Raw genomic sequence first — 20,627 nt, 5'->3', positions numbered from 1 at the left:
ATAATAAACTCATCAGATCAGTATTCATCTTGGTTATGGTCATTTTTTGTCAAGTTTGTTCTAACATGTTTTTGCTGGCTTTGTTTTTAATTGAATATATAAGAACACATAGCCATTTTCACAGGAAAATTAAGTCACAGCACAGATGGGGACATGCAAATAATGACAATGACCACAAGGTGGCAAAGTACACAAATCTACATCTTTGAGGAGGGAGCTTCCTGAAGAAAAAGTGTCTTTCAACATGGGGGAGGGGGAGGGGACTTCTTTTATGATTGCTGGCTAGAGAATAGGAAAATTATACTAATTTCTCAAAATTTGGTAATTACTCAAAATTCCTGGTTCTTGAGATGAGTGTATGTATCATGTTACTATTTTAATTTATTATAAATTGTTCTGCTTTAGCGTAAAATTGAATTTCTTAAATACCAAATGCATATTTTAAAGGCAAAATTATTGGGTCCCTTCTCTTACAGCATTTTAAATCTGTTTGATATGTATATATGAGTCAGTTGGAAAGTGGGCGTTATTGCTACATGAATTCAGAGCCATCATGTGATTATATGATTAGTGCTAGTTATCACAAAATTACAGTTATTTATATTTCAAAATTTTTTGGTTTAGAGATGCTGGATTATAAGGCTTCTTAACATTGCTGTTCTCTAAACTCTATGGTCTTGCTTATCTTTTCCTTATACTGTACTGAGTGATCAACCAATTTTCAACAACCCAATATATAACAATGACTATGAAATTTTTATCAGAAGCCATAACCTCCAGAGTCTTAGACCAGGAAATCTAAAGTATGCACATGAGGTGTTTGGTGCGACAGCAACAGTTAATTCACCACATGGGAGGCTGGCATTCCAAATCAGAGTCCTGAGGAGTCCTGGGTATTCTGCCAGTGTGCACTCTAGGAGGTCCCTGTCCAAGTAGGAAAACCGGATTGAGCTTCAGGCTCAAGGCTTCAGCCTGTTCCACCGGCAGATGCTATAGTCACTTGGGGAGTGAGCCAGTGGATGAAAGCATGTTCTCTCTCTCTCTCTCTCTCTCTCTCTTTCCTCCCCCAACCTGCACAAGCTTTTCAAATCCAATGAAAGCAAATAAAATAATTTAAAAGGGCTGGCATTGTGGCATAATGGGTTAAGCCACTGCCTGTAATGCTGGCATCCAGATGGGCACTGGTTTGTGCCTCACTGTTCCACTTCTGATTCAGCTCCCTGCTAATGTAACTGGGAAAGTAGTAGAAGATGGCCTACGCACTCATGACCCTGCCACCCATGTGGGAGTCCAGGATGAAGCTTCTGGCTCCTGGCTATGGCTGGACCCAGCACTTGGCTATTGCTGCTCTTTTGGGAGTGAACCAGCAGATGCAAGATTTCCCTGCCTCTCTCTGTGTGTCTCTCCAGCTCTCCCTGTAACTCTTCCAAATAAAATTTCTAAAAAATTTTTAAAAAAATTTTCTCTTCAAAAATAAACCCATCTAGATGTTTCACACATACTTTATATTTAACATATTTAAAACTGAGCTCATTACCTGTCTCCCCAAACATATAAACTTTCATCTGATTTCTCTTCTTGTTGTAATACAATGGACTATGATATCCAAGCCTGAAACCTGGGACTATGTAATACCTATTCTTTCATTTCTCTGTGTAATTCACAATATTGGTCCTGCCCATTTATTTAGTCTTAGCCTCTACTCTTCTCCATGCCCCACCCCCAAACTTACCATGCTCTCTCACCGTTCTGTTCCCTTTCCCATACTTTTTGTCATCTAGCTCGCATCTTGGATTGTAAACTGACATGAACTTTCTGAAAGTTTTCGGCATAATTTATGAAATACCTTACAAAATTTATGTTCATGTATTCGTCAATTTCACTTCTTGAAAAATCATGAAAAAGTCGGTCTAACATTTGTATAAATATTTATTAAAAAAAGAAAAAAAAACTCAGAAAAAAACTCTAGAAATGTTGTGCAACTATATAAGTGGAATTTTCAAATAATTTTACAGTTCAGAAAAGTTTGTAATATCAAGTAAAAAGCAAATTTAGAATAAACTGTAAATATGATGTGCTTCATCTCCAATGAAAAAATCGAAGATTAGTTTAACATTCACATCTATCCCTAACTCAATAGCATGATAGCACTTGGGACATTGTGTCACAATTATCTTACCATTTATGTTTGTCATACTACCCTTCTTTCTAAACTCACAGTCTATGTGCCACCTTATCAGAATGATATGTATTGTTTTCATATTCTCAAATTTCACACCTATAAAATGTAGTCAGACCCACACTATGAGAGTGAGAAATTTTGATATGCCTTTGTCTAGCTTTATTAGGTGATCTGGATGATGCTATTTGTAGCCATCAATGTCATTGTTAGGTTTCCATTAGTTACCCCGTGAAGAGGCTACCACACTGAGTACTACATTGCAGCTACTCTTGTCCTATCCCAACCCCTACTCCTGCGTATCCTATCCCCCAACCCAAACCCACTTACTGAACCACCTACCACCCCTTGTCACCTTCATTGTGACTTGAACTTTACTCCTGGAGGGAGAGCCTAAATGCCATTAAATGGCTAGTCACGTGAAGATGTTATTTGACAAAAGCAGAATAGAAACAGAGTCAAAAGATGCAATTGTGCTGTGTCTCAGAAAGTGAAAGCCATTAGAACGAGAAGGTGTTCTCCCAGTGCCATGGCCACTGAGGTGAAGCAGTAGTCCTACCATGACCCCATCCATCTCAAGATAACAAGAACCTCCTTGGAGTCACCTCCCTCATGGATAGTTAGGAGCTGCACGATGTCAGTCTCCTCAGCATGGCAACTCTTCCAACTCCTTCTTCCCTCCCTCTTCCAACCTCTGGTTCACTCCCCAGATGGCCACAATGGCCAGAGCTGAGCCAGTCTGAAGCCAGGAGCCAGGAGCTTCTTCTGGGCCTCCCATATGGGTGCAGGGGCCCAAGGACTTGGGCCATCTTCTACTGCTTTCCCAGGCCATTAGGAGTGAGCTGGATTGGAAGTGGAGTAGCCAGGACTAGAACCAGTGCCCATATGGGATGCGGGTACTGCAGGCAGTGGCTTTACCCACTACGGCACAGCGCCAGCCCCCTCCAGGAGGTTCTTAAAGAACAAGTCCAATTTTGAGGAAATAATGAGACATCCTCACAGACCCATTTGGTTGACAGGACCCTGGAACCACCATTTGGTTCCTATAGCAGCTTCTCACTACAAAAATTTATTCTCTATGTTCCTCAGTTTCTCATATATAAAATGAAATTGATAATGCTGGAACTGTCATTAATATCGTGAAAGGGAATCATATAAAATGTTGATAGTGGCTGGCACATAGAAAGTGTTGAATAAAAGGATACTAATGTTTTTGCTTGGTGGGAGTCAGGACTCCAGGTTCTGTGATTTTATTAGTGATTATTAAGTGTTCGTTGTTTTGTCCAAAGCATTTGTTTAATTCTGCATGCTGACGCACTCTCAGGAAAATAAATCATGTTAAAATCGTTCACCTTTGTTCTAAATAGTAGACTTCCTAGATAAATTGTTTATAATTCGAGAGAACAAATTTGTTGCATTTCAGTAGCTGAACTGTTAAAGTACAATGATCTCAGATAAAAGTTTTGAAAAAACTGATCTCAAACTGAACATTCTAGATAAAACCAAATTTAATGTTCCAGCTTTTGTTCTTGAAATAGAAACTATGATACACTTTTCCCAAATGAATATTAATGAATATAATTAAAGACACATTATGATAGTCTGCTGATTTACTCTGAGGGTGGCTGAGAATTCTTTGGGCCAAAAATTTAACTTAGACATGAAGATATGAAAGATTTCACATTTCTTATGTTAATTATCTTCTGATATAAAAGGTAATTAATTTTATGTTGATTAGTCAGTCATTTATAAATTACTGATATTCTGATATACCTATGATATTGAAGGTCAAGGTTTAAGACTATAATCACGTTTTCTCTCCTCTTGAGTTCATCAAATTGAGAACTGCTTGTAACATATGAACTAACATTAATATATAGGAATGTTATTGAAATAAGCAATTCTCCAAGTGAATTCAGGTATATTTTAATTCTTCAACTATAAAATTTCTATTGAACTTTAAAATACTTTCATTATGTATTATAATTAAAACACAACTAATTTGTGATCACTTACAAGGAATCAACTCAAGTTGATTCTACCTGTGAGGAAAGAATTTGTTAGCCACACCAGCACCTATACACAATAACATAAATACATTTAAGGGAAAAAAGAAGTTGCTTTCAAATTTACAGGACACCATGACATTTCACTGATGTTATAATTCATTTAATAGATTGTTATCTTTATTAAAATCATATATACCAAAATATAATCAGAATTTTCAGATATTTTAATGATTTCACTCTACCAAACTGGGACAATTTGGCTAAAAATCCAGTTCATTATCCATTTTCTGTGCTGTAGTGGTTTGATTTGTTGGTCTCAAAAGAGATGTGTCCACTTCCTAAGCACTTGATTCTGTGAAATGACCGGAAAAAATGGTCTTTGCAAATATTACAAGGTCAAAGGTCTGAAGATGAAATCATTCTGGTATAGGGTGGGTCCTGTATTCCATGCCACATGCCTTTAAGAGACATATCTGTCTAGATGAAAACGAAAAAGATTGGAGTTCTGCAGCTGCAAGCCAAAGGACTCTCGGAGGCACAGAAGCTGGGGGAAGATGGAAGCTCAGCCCTGCTGACAACTTGATTTCCAATTTTTTCGCCTCCACAACTGTGACAAAATGCATTTCTATATTTGTTTTAAGATTTATTTATTTGAAAGGCAGATTTGGGGAAGGGAAGGGAAGGCAAGGGGAGGGAAGGGGAGGGGAGGGGAGGGGAGGGGAGGGGAGGGGAGGGGAGGGGAGGGAAGGAAAGGGAAGGGAAGGGAAGGGGAGGGGAGGGGAGGGGAGGGAAGGGAAGGGATAGGGAAGGGAAGGGAAGGGAAGAGAGAGAGAGAGAGAGAGAGAGAGAGAGAGAGAGAGAAAGTCTTCCATCCACTTGCTCACTCCTCATTTGGCCACAACAGAACAACTGAGGCTGAACCAGACCAAAATCATGAGCCAGGAACTCCATCCATCTCTCCCACATGGATGGCAGGGACTCAAGCACTTGGGCCATCACTGTCGGCTTTCCGGGGCACATTAGCAAGGAGTTGAATCAGAAGTGGAGCAGCCAGGACTCAAACTGGTTCTAATATGGGATTCCAGTGTCACAGGCTACTGCTTAACCTGCTGCACCACAATGCTAACCACACCTCTACAATTTTAAACCACTAAGTTCATGGCAATTTGTTAAGGCAACCCAGGAAATTAATACTTTAACAGTCTTTAAAAATTCATTAAGTACAGGAATTAGTTTGGTTGAATTCTTTGAAATTTATTTTGTTTTTCCTGAGAAATCTATTAATACCAGGTTTTCTTTCTTTGGGGAAATATTTTCAGTAAAACATTAACTAAATTCAGTACAAGGAAACTCAAAATGTTTATTAATTATTTGAATTTAGTGCTTATAGATTATTAGAAGATTGAATGTGAAGCAATATTTGATATTCTTTCTAAGAGAGATTTGCCACACTATTCAATTTTCTTTGCTTAAGTGATGGTTCATTTATTTTTGAAATAGTTTGGGGCCAAATGAAGCTACAATTTGGAAACTGTTTTATCCTTTAATCTCACAACTGATTGCCCTAGCTGACTGTAGCTACTAGGATAATGGAACGATTCCTTCTTGAAAGGTCATTGACTTGGTTCTGGAAGAAAGAGGCTTCATTGAGAGCTTTCTGGACCCATATCTGACCCCATTCCTCTCTTTCCTACCAACCATGCCATAGGATATCGGTGCCATGAGACAAGGAAAGGAAGGAAGGAGGTAGGGAGTGATAGAGGGCAGAAGAGAGAAAAGAAACGAGAGAGGATGCTGGGCTCCTCTGTGTAAAAAACAGTAAGAGGAATTGAGATGTTGACTGCCAAATGGAACAAGCAATAAGCAGTTTATGGAAGCAACTTTGATTTAGTAATTATTTTACATGACTGAACAAGCTAAAGGAATTTCATAGACAACAGGATGTCTATATTTCATTTCATTCCACCTGCTGCATTGTAACTAACCTCATACCATTATCTCTGAACAAATAACAGCACTTCCTAGATGCTTGCTATATGCCAGGCAATTTACATGCATAATTTCACTTTATCCTCTTTACAATTTTGTAACGTAGAAACTATCATGAATCACAATATTCAAGAAGGTTTACAAGATCTAGATGTCTTGTGGAAGTGATATATTTGGGAAATGCTTCATATTTGAGGTAAATGCAGACTAGAGAAAATATAAGAAAGCTTAAAAAATATTGTGAGCAGTATGAGATTTCACACTGGGAGAAATGTTAGACTATCACAAGAATCTCTAGGAAATCCTGGATGAAACGGTAAATGTCTTACCTTAGAAGGAATATTTATTTCATTTGTATAGAATAGAATGGTTGAAGTATACTTAAAGACTTGAGTACCTTGAAGCAACAGATATCTCAACAGTATAAACTAACACTGATGAACTAGTTTACAGCTAATAAATATTTTTCATGGTGATTCATTTCAGAATTTTGGCTAGAGTAATTTGGCTAAAAATTTAAAATTCTATTTTTCCCAATGCTATACATATTTTTATTCTATTACAGTACAGAGTTTTGGAGCATGAATAAAAAAGTCTTGAACAACTAACAGATTTTTTAAAAAAATTAAATGCTGTTGTAAAACTTTATGACAAGGAATACTATCTCCACACTGTAGAAAGTTCTTTTCTCTAAGAATACATCTGTTTTTCCAATACATTGTTTTAGATCAAGTCTTAATGGTTTGTTGCGATTTTTAAAAAGATACCAATAAGTAACATGAGGGTGAAAATTGTGAAAAAAAATTCGTAGGTACTAGCTGAGCTGATTAAGCTAAAGAAGCCAGAACTGTTTGTTTCTGTGTGGGCTGAGTAATAAGGAAAGTATTACATATATGTAGCTGTTCACTTGCCTCCCATACTCTCTCTTTCGCCTTTATTCCTTGACATTGCAAGAATGTGAGTACAATGCCCTTGTGCTCCAAGACTGCCAAGACCCAGACAAACCATAGGTTCTTGGTTGGTATGAATCCCTATTACAAAAGGCAGATTACCAACAGAGAAAAAAGTTTATTAACTAGTATATCTCATATACACATGGAAGTCAACCACAGGCTGAACAGTTCTTGAAGAGGTGGCTTTGAATTCTAGAATAATGCAGTAATTTCAACAAAGAACAGTGAAGTTTTCAGAGAATAGACATGGCAAAGAAATGATTTTGAGTCTTGGCAGACGTTTGGGGGAGGGCAAATAAAAGGCAGATAAAGGCTAGTCAGCAGATCTCGTTAACACAGATTCCTCCAGGACCCTAAAGGTGCACAGTGGTCTTTAGTAGTTAACCCTTGTACACTCTAGTATAAGAATGGGCAGAATCTCTTTTGTCTTTATAAAATCACTGCCTTTTTTTCAGGAAAATAGGGAGATGGCAGAGGGCTTTCCTATACTACCCTTTCCTTTTATTTCTTTTAAGAATTATCTATTTGAAAGGCAGAGTTAGAGTGAGACAGAGCCAGAGAGAGAGAGAGCTTCTATCCACTGGTTCACTCCCCATATGGCTGCCACAGCTAGAGCTGGACTGATCTGAAGCTAGGAGCTTCTCATGTGGGTGCAGGGGCCCAAGCACTTGAGCCATCTTCTGCTGCTTTCCCAGGTGCATTAGCAGGGAGCAGGATTGGAAGTGGAGCATCTGGGATTGGAACTGGTGCACATATGGGATGCCAGTGCCACAGGCAGCAGTTTTACATGCTACTCCACAGCACTGGCCCCTCACTTTTTCTTAATTATCTTCAGTTGAACAATTCTTCATATTTGGGGGAGGGCATCAAATCTGGTCTCCCACAAAGCCCAGGTCAGGGGCTTGACTTAGCCTCAGGGTTTGTCATCCTCCACAGTCACTTTCAAGTTCTGCATATGCAACTGCAATAACTTGTTCTCAAGGCTTCAAATTTGAAGAAAATAAAAATAAGCACAAATATCAACTTTTAGGTAGGTTAAAAATCATCTGTTGTGGCTCTCAGTTCTTTACCGAGATGCTCACTTGGTCTTTTGGGTATAATCTCTTCAATAAACTTGGCTAGCATGCTTACTGCTACTCTTTGTCTCCCATCTGAATTCTTTCTTATATGAAGACAAGAACCTCCAAGGAGCCATCTCTGGTAACATATTTGGCGAGCTCGCCAGGAGAGAAAGAGCAACGGTAAGTCCTGAGCAACCTTGCCCTCAGGAATGCTCCGTGTCGAGTTTTCTTCTATCCTTTCTCCTGCCTTATCTAGAGACAAAATCCCTTGGCCAAAAATTTCATGGAGACAGGGACTTGCCCACTTTCTTTTAACCTGGCCACATTGGCCTTTTCCTGCTCTGTTTTTTCAGTCAAAGTCTCTTTGCCACACATATGCAGAAGGAGTACCTTTCAGGATATGCCAACTTACTATTTCAAACAATCTACCTGGACCCTGTTAGCCAACCCCGACTTGCCTGACCAGCCCAGGATTTGTTCACTACCCCTTCTTCTTCAAAAAACTCTGGCAAAAACTGGTATTAAGGTGAGGAACTAGTTTTTGTTTCATTTTATTTTTAAAATTTCTAATCCATTGTGTAGCTACACTTTTTACCACCAGACTGTGCAGGGCCATGTTTACAGTACCTCCTTACTTTGTTGTGTGTGGTTGAATGTAGAAGCCTAGCCAGCAATTACATACATAAAATATTAGTTATGTTCAATAACCTTGGTAGGTGGGTCCTAGTCCTCTCCCACCAGCAGAGGGAAATTTCTAATACTCTACACCGAGGGGGATATTGGGTCTATTCTGAGGTTCTGGGAGGAATTTCAGGAATCCCACAACCAGAAAATCCTACATCAAACAAAAAAACATTTTCACTGCTTCTTAGGTGTAAGACAGGGAGCAGTAAAGAGAATGGAGGGCATGTACCCACATCTAAAAACTCATTCCAAGTTCTTTACTGAGATGTCTACCTCATCTGTCAGATGTAATCTGTTCATTAAACTTGACTAGCAAGCTTACTGGTAGAAAAAGAATCAGCCCTTATGATTTTTTCCTAGGTCTTTGTCTCTTACAAATACAACTTTACTTAAAATTCCTGACACAATTTTTGGAAATGTGAATAATCACTGAAGAAACAAAATCATGTCAGAGATCCCTGTGTTCTAACTAATTTTGTCATCATTTCTCTTAAAATTAGAAAGCAGTCACTGTGTTTTAGGATGGCATGTCTTAAATTGGTTTTAGTGAGGAACTAGTTTTGGTTTCGTTTTATTTTTAAAATTTCTAATCTATTGCATAATTACACTTTTGGGAAATATAGTAAAAATGAATGAATAAAAAAACAAAATAGAAATGACAACAAAATATGAATTCCGTGACTTGGTAGTATAGTCAACAACATAAAATTGATATAGATTTCAACACATTTTCAATTTCTGTACTTGTCTTTTGATGGCTCAAGATAATCCCCAAACTCACAGATCTCACTTTGTAGAACACACTTTAGCACCTTGATTGGAATATTATTTTATAAATTGCTGATTGTTTTAATTAAATAATATTTTTTACAGCATGAATTGATTCTTAGGTTAAACTTCCACCATCCATACGTCCTCCACTTAATAGTTTAAAAACATGGTAGAGGGGAGAAGGGAGTAGGAAAGGAGAGCTGTGTGAATAAATCCAGCTGATGCAAATAAATTTTCAAAGCATCAGTGAGACTTCCAAATGGCTTTGATTCCCAAAGTATTCTCTTGGCCCATCTCAAAAGTAGTAATATCACCTCTTTACAAACTTTTGTCCTTGAACTTCTTTTATCCTTAACTTGGGATATTTTATCCTTAACCTAAGTTAAAAGCAAAATAAGTTAAACTTGTAGCTGTACAACAATATTCAAGTATTTTTTCCACAAATGTGCAATATTATGTATGATGAAGCAAAATAAAAAGAAAATATAAAATGAGGGGCCGGCACCGTGGCTCATATGGTTAATCCTCCGCCTATGGCGCCGGCATCCCATATGGGCTCCGGGTTCTAGTCCTGGTTGCTCCTCTTCGAGTCCAGCTCTCTGCTGTAGTCTGGGAGGGCAGTGGAAGATGGCCCAAGTGCTTGGGCGCCTGCACCCACATGGGAGACCAGGAGGAAGCACTTGGCTCCTGGCTTCGGATCAGTGTAGCTCTGGCCGTGGCGGCCATTTGAGGGGTGAACCAATGGAAGGAAGACCTTTCTCTCTGTCTCTATTTCTCACTGTCTAACTCTGTCAAATAAAAAATTATAATAAAAATAAAATATAAGTTGAGACCTAAGGTTGTGTAGTCATTAAGAGCTTGGGCTCTGAAGTCTGGTTCCATCAGTTAGTAGCTTGCAGTTATGACCTTGGGTAACATACTTAATATCTTTAGACCTCAGTCCCCTAATCTGGAAATACATAGTAAGTGACAATGTAGTAACATGTAAATGGAAATATATAAACTAGATAAGAAAAATATATAAGTAATTTCCAAGTACATAAGGAAAACAGAATATACAAAAGGAAACTATTTAAGGAATTACAATATAAAAGTGGAAGTGTTAAAACATCTACCATATAACCCTCATAGGGTTATGAGGAGGGTTAAATGAAATGGTTAGATTTTGGCACCTTGGTTACTTAAATCTTACATATTATTATTTGAGCATTTATTTTAGCTCTAGACTAAAGCATACTTTAAGGATTGGTTTGCTAAGTAGGATTCAGGAAATCTAAACTGTGGTTTCTGGTTCCAATCAAAATGGCAGTAAACACATTCCATCCTGTCTCTTCCCCTAAACGCAACTGAAAGTCCTTGAACGTAATGCATAGAGTAGTTGTCTAAAAACTCTGAAAGTAAATGGTAGCAGCCAGATTGGAGAAAGAAACCAGAACCTGGATTATCACCAGATCAACAAGTTCTCCCCCACCCACTCCCCCTGCAACTCAGTGTCTCTTGGTAATGACCTGAAAAGCAGCTAAACCCAGGGACTGTGCTTGAACATAAACCCGAAAAGCTCCAACAGAAACTTGTCTACTTTCTAAGGAATAGTAAGTGGCCCACTAGGGTTACAGGGTTGGCACAGTCCTCTGTTGCTTTTCCCCATTTCGTTTTTTTTTGTTTTGTTTTTGTTGTTGTTTTTTTTTTTTTTTTTCTCCAGCCTCACTGAAATAGCAGCAAAGGAAATGGCAGTGATGCTGGTAAGGGACCTGCAACTCCAAGCGAGGGAACCCTTCTCTTTGACCAGAGAACCTGCAGTCCCAAGAGTATAAGGGCATCTTGCTGTTTCTTGTGCACCATGTATCCTCCTGCAGCCCTGGAGGCAGTTACAGTCGTGGGTATTACGTAGCAGAGCAGGGCACCCAAAGCCATGGCTTCTCAGCTAAAGGACCATGAAACAGGTTCCTGGGAAACACACGGTATCAGGGAGATCACACAGAGGACAGCGCTCAGGAAAATATTCCAGAATATGCTACCTGAGCTCCTGGGCTCAGTCACAGTGGTCATGCTTACATCTAACCCTAATCAGCATATCAAAGGCTTTGAGAACTAAATTACGGGGTAGACTTCTTCCTAGACCTAGACTGCCACTGTATGATGCACACACAAAGACAGCCCCAAAAGGCACTGCAAAGGTTTAAGAAATTGCATTGACAGGAATTAAAGTTTACAAAAGGCTAGGAGAAATTTGTATAATCAAGAAATTATAAGGCGATCAATATTCTCCAAAGGGGTTAAGATAAAAACATAATATTAGAGATATTCAGGGTAAAATAAAAAAAAATCCAACAGACAGAAACACGAAACTATCAACATCACACAAGAAAGTGACAATCAACAGACATTAATCCTGAGATAGCACAGATATGGGAATGATCAGATAATAAATTTAAAACAGCTCTTTTAACTGTACTTCCAACTAATGTGAAATAAATGGAAAGAAAAATCTCAGAAGGTCAATAGAAGATATAAAACATAGAACTGGAGGCAGACTTCAGAACCAAAACATGGAATAACAAATATTGAAAACTTACAGAATAGAGATGACAGCGAGTAGAGACAGTAAACTAAAACAGATCAATAGACAGCATCAAATCTGTGGAAAGACTGGGGAGAAAAAGAACAGACCCTACAGGGGCATGTTGGACGATACAAGGAGTTTCAAATCATGTCATTCAAGTCCCAGAAACTTAATAGAAACTATTTTAAGAAATAATGACCAAAAATTCAGCAAAGTTAGTGAAGATATACACTCAAATGTATTAATGTTACTGGAAAATATATAGGACAAATGCAAAGAAATCCATGCCCACAGACAACATAATCAAGCTTCTGAAAACTAATGACAAGCAAAACATCTTGGAAGTTCCCCCCAAGTTAAGCATTTCACATAGAGAAATAATATTTAAAAGCAGTGGTCAGAGGGCAGTGCAGAAACATTTTAAAGAAGGAGCCTGTGCTGTGGGGTAGCCATGAAGCCAGCATCCCACAGGGGCACTGGGCGAGTCCCAGCTGCTCCACTAAGGATGCAAAGGCAATGGAGAATGGTCCAAATGGTTGGGCCCCTGCTACCCATGTTGGAGACCTGGATGGAGTCCAGGCTCTTGGCACCAGCCTGGTTCATCCTTTACTGTTGCAGCCCTTTGAGGGGTAAACTCCATGAATGGAAAATCTCTCTCTTTCAAGTATATAAATAAATCTTTAAAAAATACTGAAAGGAGAAACTGTCAACATAAAATTCCATACCCAGTGAAACTGAAGATTTTTATCTACCATATTTACCATAATATGATTTTCCCCCATTTCCTTCATTGATGACATTATGGTTCCTTCCAGTGCCATCTTTATTCAATCTGAAGAAATTTCTTTTGCACTTATTTACGAGCATTTCTGCTGTCAAAAAATTCACTAATTCATTGGAGAGTATCTTTATTTTATCTCTATTACTGAAGAAAAATTTCAAGCAAAAACCACAAAGAAATACCACTAGGTACTGATCAGATTTTAAAAAATGTAAACATTTATTTATTTATTTTAAAGGGAGCTAGAGAGAGACATCTATCCTCTGGTTCACTACCCAAGTGCCACAACAGCCAGGTCTGAGCAAGGCAGAAGCCAGGAGCCAGGAGCACCATCTGGGAGGAGTTCATTAATTATACTCAGGTGTGGAACTTCTGTACTCTGCCACCATTGTGTCTCTAAAATATATTTTTTGTCAAAGTCACAGTACTATATGCTGGTGAGAAGGTCGAGAAACTGGAACATTCATGTATTCATGGTAGGAATTCGTAATGCTAACACTGGACATGCATGTTTCTTATTTATTCCTTTTTAGTAATATTTATTTATGTGAGAGGCAAGAAGCTGAGAGTGAGAAAGAGACAGCGAGAGCAATAATGAGTCTGCGGGTCCACTCCCCACATGGCCAGAACGGCTGGGGCTGAGTTGGGGCCAGATCTGGAAATCAGGGAATGCAATCTACGCTTCCCATTTGGGTGACAGGAACTCAGTTTTTTCAGCCATCACTACCATCTCCATGGTCTTCATTAGCAGGAAGCTGGCATAAGAAGCCAGAGAGAAATCGAACCCAGGTGTTCTGATGTGGAAAGAGGTTAGACTTCTAAATACATTGCCTTGTTTGTCAATTTCTTAGAAAGTTAACATGCACTTACCTTATAAATCATCAATCTCACTCATGAGTTTTAACCTAGAGAAATGTCTCCAGACCACTGCCCCCACCACATACACAGATACCTAAAGGTTCTGTGTCAGGTTAATAGATAAACAAACTGGATACATCCACACAATGGAGTAATTCTCTGCAGTAAAAAGGAATGGCCTATTGATTCACATAACCACTAAGATGGATCTTAAAGCTGTTATGCTGAAACAAAGAAAAAGGCCATATACTCTGTAATTTTATTCATATAAATTTCTGAAAAAGGCAAAAATAGTAGGGTAGAGAAGCAAACTAGTGTTTGCCAGAGGTTAATGTGGGAGAGAATCTGACAATGTATGAGTAGCACAAAGAAACTTCTTGGAGTGATTGGAGTGATAGGATTGTTCATTCTGTATCTCGAATGAGGTGGTAGTTATACTTGTCTACATGTACTAAAAATTCTCATAAAAATGTACACCACTGGGGCTGGTGCTGTGGCATGGTGGGTAAAGCCTCCGCCCGGCATCTCACATGGGTGCTAGTTCTAGTCCTGGCTGCTTCACTTCAAATATAGCTCTCCGCTATGGCCTGGGAAAGCAGTGGAATATGGCTCGAGTCCTTGGGCCCCTGCACCTGCGTGGGAGACCTGGAAGAAGCTCCTGGCTCCTGGCTTCAAATTGGCCCAGCTCTGGCTGTTGCAGCCATTTGGGGAGTGAACCAGCGGATGGAAGACTTTTCTGCCTCTGCCTCTCTGTAATTCTGCCTTTCAAATAAATAAATAAATCTTTAAAAATGTACACCACTAAAAGGCCAACTTTACTTAAATATGCTTTAAAATAATAAATGGTTATAAATATTATGCTTCACTGATTCAGATTCAGTGGGCAACGATAGAAACAAACTGTAGCCATTTGATGCATCAATTTTCTTAGTTAAGAGATCCAAGAAGTTATTTTTTATTGCAGTACTCATCGGATTAATGAGATAATATTTGTGAAATGTTTTGAGCTCCTTAAAAGGAAGTTGCTATGCAAATATAAAGTGCTGTTACCATTATTCAGGCACTATTTTTTTTTCATTTGCTTACATGATGAAGTTTATGATCATCTTCATTTTTCACATTATTTTTAATGAATTGTAACAATAAAATGTGGTAGCCAAGATACAAAATGAAACACATGTTAATGAAGCTAAAAATTTGTAATTAGAATTTGAAACACCAGTCTGTCTAAAGATAATTGGCTCTAATGATTATTTCTCTATGTACACAAGCTACAATCTTATGAAGTCCAAGTGTAGCTTATTCTGCATAGTTTTGCCTACAGAACATACTTCTAGTATAAATCTGGCAGTGGGGTGTAGACTACACATAAGAGAGAAAGGCCTGAATGAAAAAGTTCTGCTTAGATGGATACAGTACAGCTGATTTGAGGGCTAAAATAACAAGTGGTTTTACATAAATTGAATTGAAAGTCACAGTGAGATCTCTAATAAAAAATATCGTATACATTTGTGCAAAGATGAAACTGGATTGATGAATCTTTAGAACCGAAGAACTGAAGAAGCCCCATATTGGGTGCTAGTGAAGGTACTTAAGTTAACAGCTAGAAATCTTATCAGAGGGAGAAAACACTGAAAGAGGAGAACAGAACACCGCATATAGTGAATTGATATTTGTTGAGCTGTAACATACTGCTAGCAACTTGACTAAGAAATTTAAATAGCTACTTAGTCGTCCCATCCACACTCTAAAGTATCATTGTATTCTTTTCCTGAGTACACTTGAGACTCAGATACCTTACAGTACGTTGTCTAAGTTCACAAAACAAGAGATTTGAATCAATGCTTGTCAATTTTCAAAGTTCATGCCTTTCGTAGTACCTCATCAAAACAGAAGCAGGATACTACAGAAGGGAAGTCAGAGGAAATGAAGGCAGTAGCGACATGTCTTTTAGTCTACTACAGTCTCAGTACATGCTAAGTGGTTAAAATGTTCAATGGATGACCAAAGCATGACAAATATCGCCTACTGAAACTTTATTGATGCCTGAGCCAAGTATGCACTAAGTTTTATGTGTTATACCAGTGAATATCTCTAACAAGACATCAGAGATTTTCATGCTTTATGGTCACCCAGAGTGCAGCTACATTATATTGAAACAATCTATAAATTTTGAATCAGAGACTATGGATGACTCTTTTCACAAGGTATTCATTGGCAAAAAAATGAGGATTTCATTTTATGGGTTGTTAAAAAAAAGAAGGAAAAATCACAAGAGAAACATAGCAGATCAAGAAAATGTAGAAATGATCTTTGCTAGAAAGATGAGCAAGGTTTGAACTCACTTGTGTATATTGTTATGTTGAAGGGGAAGCCTAGCTATTGTATTTATTCATTTTTTCCCCAAGGGTAATTTGTTGGTCGAAAAGGATAATTAGGGATTGTGGTGGTTTCTCTCAATGGAGGCAAGAATGAACCCAAATCAGAGCCAAGTAGAAGGGCTACTACAAGAAAATTTAGAATGAGGAGATAGACTATTCAAACCAGAGGGACAAGGGGAAAAGGAGCTCAAAATGCTGAGGAAATCATGCAGAACAGTTATCACCGGTGCTACATATGTACATGAAAAAGCAATTCAGCATCTCCTCAAACACCATGCTGATGTTAGCTGAGATGACCCCTAAGAGTTTGAAGATTTTTGTGGGTCATGTCCAGAGAGAGAGAAAGAGTGAGCAAGAGAGCGAGGGAAATCAAATGTTTTCAGATTAGATATTTTCTTCTCACAAGACAATCAGTTTGCCTGATAAGTTCTTTAGGAACTTTCAGAACGGTAGTATAAGAAGCCCAGCAAATATTTTCCCAAAGAATCATGATGTGACTACAAAATTTTCTAAAGCAAGCACTTTGGGACTTTGGAAATGGGCCCAGAGATACAAGGAATTGATAAGCATGTATTAAGAAAAACTAACAAACTTCAGGAAGACCAATGGGAGCCTATGACCTTTCAGCATGCTTCTACCCCCCCCCCCCCATTCTCTGCTCCATGTAACAAAGTTGTCTTACAAGTTTTTGCAAGGGAGACAGATTCTAGAGAATTAATTCTGGAAAGCTACTAAGCAAGAAACAACAGCAGTGACAACCTCTGGATAGAGGAACATAATACAGAGTTACTACAGTATTAATTATTATCTAGTTTTCAACAAAAATATAATACATGAAAAGAAATAGCAAAGTGTGCCACATACACAGTAATACTGCACTCATGGAAATTGTCTCTGATAGGGTGGAGCTTTGGAAAGACAGCCCAAATGTTTGACTTGGTTAGACAAGCACTACAAAGCTGCTATTATAAATATGTTCAGAAAAATCAAGAAATTCACATCTACAGAATTACAGTATGATAAAAATGATTCATTCAATATAATTTTGAGAAGAAAATCATAATAAAAAAATTTTAAAAATAAAAATGAAATGAAAAATTCACCAGAGGGGCTGAACAGCAAATTGGATATTGTTGAATAAACAACCAATTTACTTAAAGATAGATAAATTCATGTAATCTGAAGAACTCAAAGAAAAAGAATGAAAAATTGGATATTGTTGAATAAACAACCAATTTACTTAAAGATAGATAAATTCATGTAATCTGAAGAACTCAAAGAAAAAGAATGAAATAAAATGAAGAGACTCAGAATCCTCTGCCACTCACCAAAATATATAAATTTTTATTTAATGGCAGTCCCAGAGAGGAGGTAGATAAAGGAACAGGAAAAATATTTGAAGAAACAATGGTCCTAATTTCTCAAACTGGATGGAAAACATTTATCTATACATCCAGGAAAACAAACTTAAGGTAATCACAAAGATCACATCTGGGCACATCACAGTCAAGCTGTGGCCAGACAGAGAGAAAATGTTGAAAGCAATTCATCATGTAAAAGAAAACCATAATAAGATTAAAGGTGATCTCTTGTCAGACCCAAGAGGCTAAAACACATGGGATTACATATTCACAAAAGTGAAACATGTAAAGCTGTATAGTTGTGCATACATTCCTATGGTCTTACTTCTAAGGATACAGTTTAAAAACTTGTCATGGGACTCCAAATCCCATTAAAATTGGTGGTAAAAACGCCATCTTAATTGTTAAGGTGATCATATTAAGTATTAAAGTGAACATACAGATAGGATTAAGTGTCAAAGTGACATATAAATAGGATCAAGAGTCTGGTAACAATAGATAGAATTAAAAAGGAGTGAATGTTTCAACATGGGAAGCAGTCCACAGAGCAGACTCATAGAATGGCAATTGCTTTAAGTAACACTCTAACCTCAGAATCAGCCCTTAAGTCTTCTTGGTCTGGCTGAAAAGCCCGTCAGAATATTTCAGGCATGAAAAGCCAAGACATGGTGGCAAAAAATGTTCTACATGAAAGATCTCTGTGAGAGAGACCTCAGCGGAAAAAGTGGCCATCAAAGAGGGATGTAATTTTCTCTGAAGGGAGGAGAGAATTTCCACTTTGCTCATGATATTGTCTAAATACTGATGGAGTCTGTCGAGTCATTGACATCATACATAACAGTGTTATTTGTTAAATTAACAATAGGAGTCACTGTGCACTAACTCCCCATGCAGGACCTCTGTTCTCAATGAGTTGTACTATAAGAATTAACTGTAAGGCTTGTTCTCAGTTTTTTATATTGTGTATGTGTGTGTGTGTGTGTGTGCAAATTGTTGAAAGCTTTACTTAGTATAGAGTTGGTCTTCTGTGTACAAAACTAATTTAAAATGAATCTTAATGGAGAATGGGACTGGGAAGGGGAGAGGGAGGAGAAGGAGGGGTGAGAGAGTGGGTGGGAAGAATAATTATATTCCTAAAGTTGTACTTAGGAAATTGCATTCCTTAAAAAAATAAAAAAAATCAAAAAAATGGTAAAAAAGTGAAACAAAAAATATCTCTCAGCCAAGAATTTTACATCCAGCCAAACTATCTTTCTAAAATGAAGGTGAAATAAAGACACTCCCAGATCTACAAAGATGGAGATTTGTTGCGTGCAGGCCTGCTTTAAAGAAACACTACAGAAAGGAAGAATAGAAATCTAACTACATATAGATAGTATTTTCTTCTCACATAAGAAAATACAGAACCAATGGTAAAGGCAGGTATAAAAAGGCAATCTACTTTGCTGCCTTTGTCTCTCAACTGATTTACGGGATAATTGCAGATTATGTTATTGTGTAAAAGTATTATTTGTATTATAATATATAAAGCCATAATATACATGACAGTAGTATCACAAAAAAGTTGTATGAAATGGAGGTCTCATGGAGTACAGTTTGTATATCTCACTGGTTTTGTTAGTCTTAATTTGCAGTTAACACTGACAAGTAAATATGCACACCATATTCTCTTAAGCAATCTTTAAGAAAACAGCTAACATAAATAGTAAAAATACAACACAGGAGGCCGGCGCCACAGCTCACTAGGCTAATCCTCCACCTTGTGGTGCCGGCACACCGGGTTCTAGTCCCGGTTGGGGCGCCGGATTCTGTCCCGGTTGCCCCTCTTCCAGGCCAGCTCTCTGCTTGGCCAGGGAGTGCAGTGGAGGATGGCCCAAGTCCTTGGGCCCTGCACCCCATGGGAGAACAGGATAAGTACCTGGCTCCTGCCATCGGATCAGCACGGTGTGCTGGCCGCAGCGCGCCGGCCGTGGCGGCCATTGGAGGGTGAACCAATGGCAAAGGAAGACCTTTCTCTGTCTCTCTCTCTCACTGTCCACTCTGCCTGTCAAAAAATAAAAATAAAAATAAAAAAAATACAACACAGGAAATAAATGTTACACTAAGTATATATATATAGCACAAAAGGGGCAGTCAAAGAGAGACAAAAAGACAAGAGGCATAGGGCACACAAATGAGAAAGAATGAATTGTAGTTACAGCAATACGGAGAGAAATGTGGCATGGAGAGAAAGATGTGTTTGGTGCTGTGAATAGGCTCTGAAAAAAAGCAGTAGATTGAGGAGGAATTTTTAAATGTTCAGATGTATTTGTTTAAAATTCAGCATTAATATAAAAGACTAACCATTAGAAAGATTAACTATTCTCCCATTCTCTATCCAAGTGGAAATAGAATCTGTAGTCTTAATGTGCTCACATAATATATTCCAGTGTCTCACAATACTTATACCTCCAAATATTAATTACATTTTTTTTCTTTCTCATAGTATACGATTGTCACTCTGCTGCCATGAGGAAAACAGCCCACATCACCCACTCCATACACACAGAGACTTTGAGGAACAGTAACAGCTTTCTCTTCTCCAGGGTCTATAATCTCACTTGAGTTGATCTTCTCTTTAGGGATTATTTTACAGTATGCATTTTGTTGAGAGAATATGAAAAGAAACCAGAGTCAATATTATTCTTTATTTATCAATTTGAAAGGCTGATTAACACGGAAAAAGAGAAAGAGATTCATTTTGCTGGTTCATTCCTCACGATGCCCACAACAGCCAGTGCTGAGCCAGGCCAAAGTCAGGAGCTTGAAACTTCATCTGGACCTCCTACATGAGTAGCAGGGATTCAAGTATTTGGAGCCTCCCAGGATGTGCATTAACAGGAAGCTGGATCTGAAGCAGAGACATGCTGTGCCACAATGCCAGTCCCTAGCATCAGTATTCTTAGTCCCTGACTTACACTGACTAAATCAGGAAGCTCCAATGGGATTGCTATTTGCAGTATTTCCAACTATGACTAGCAGCATCATGTTTGAAAGC

Source organism: Oryctolagus cuniculus, chromosome 12 (genome assembly GCF_051225735.1).
Source record: "Oryctolagus cuniculus isolate XC-2025 breed Fujian yellow rabbit chromosome 12, ASM5122573v1, whole genome shotgun sequence".
Taxonomy (NCBI): domain Eukaryota; kingdom Metazoa; phylum Chordata; class Mammalia; order Lagomorpha; family Leporidae; genus Oryctolagus; species Oryctolagus cuniculus.
The sequence above is the reverse complement of the archived record's forward strand: the minus strand, read 5'-3'. Positions refer to the sequence as shown.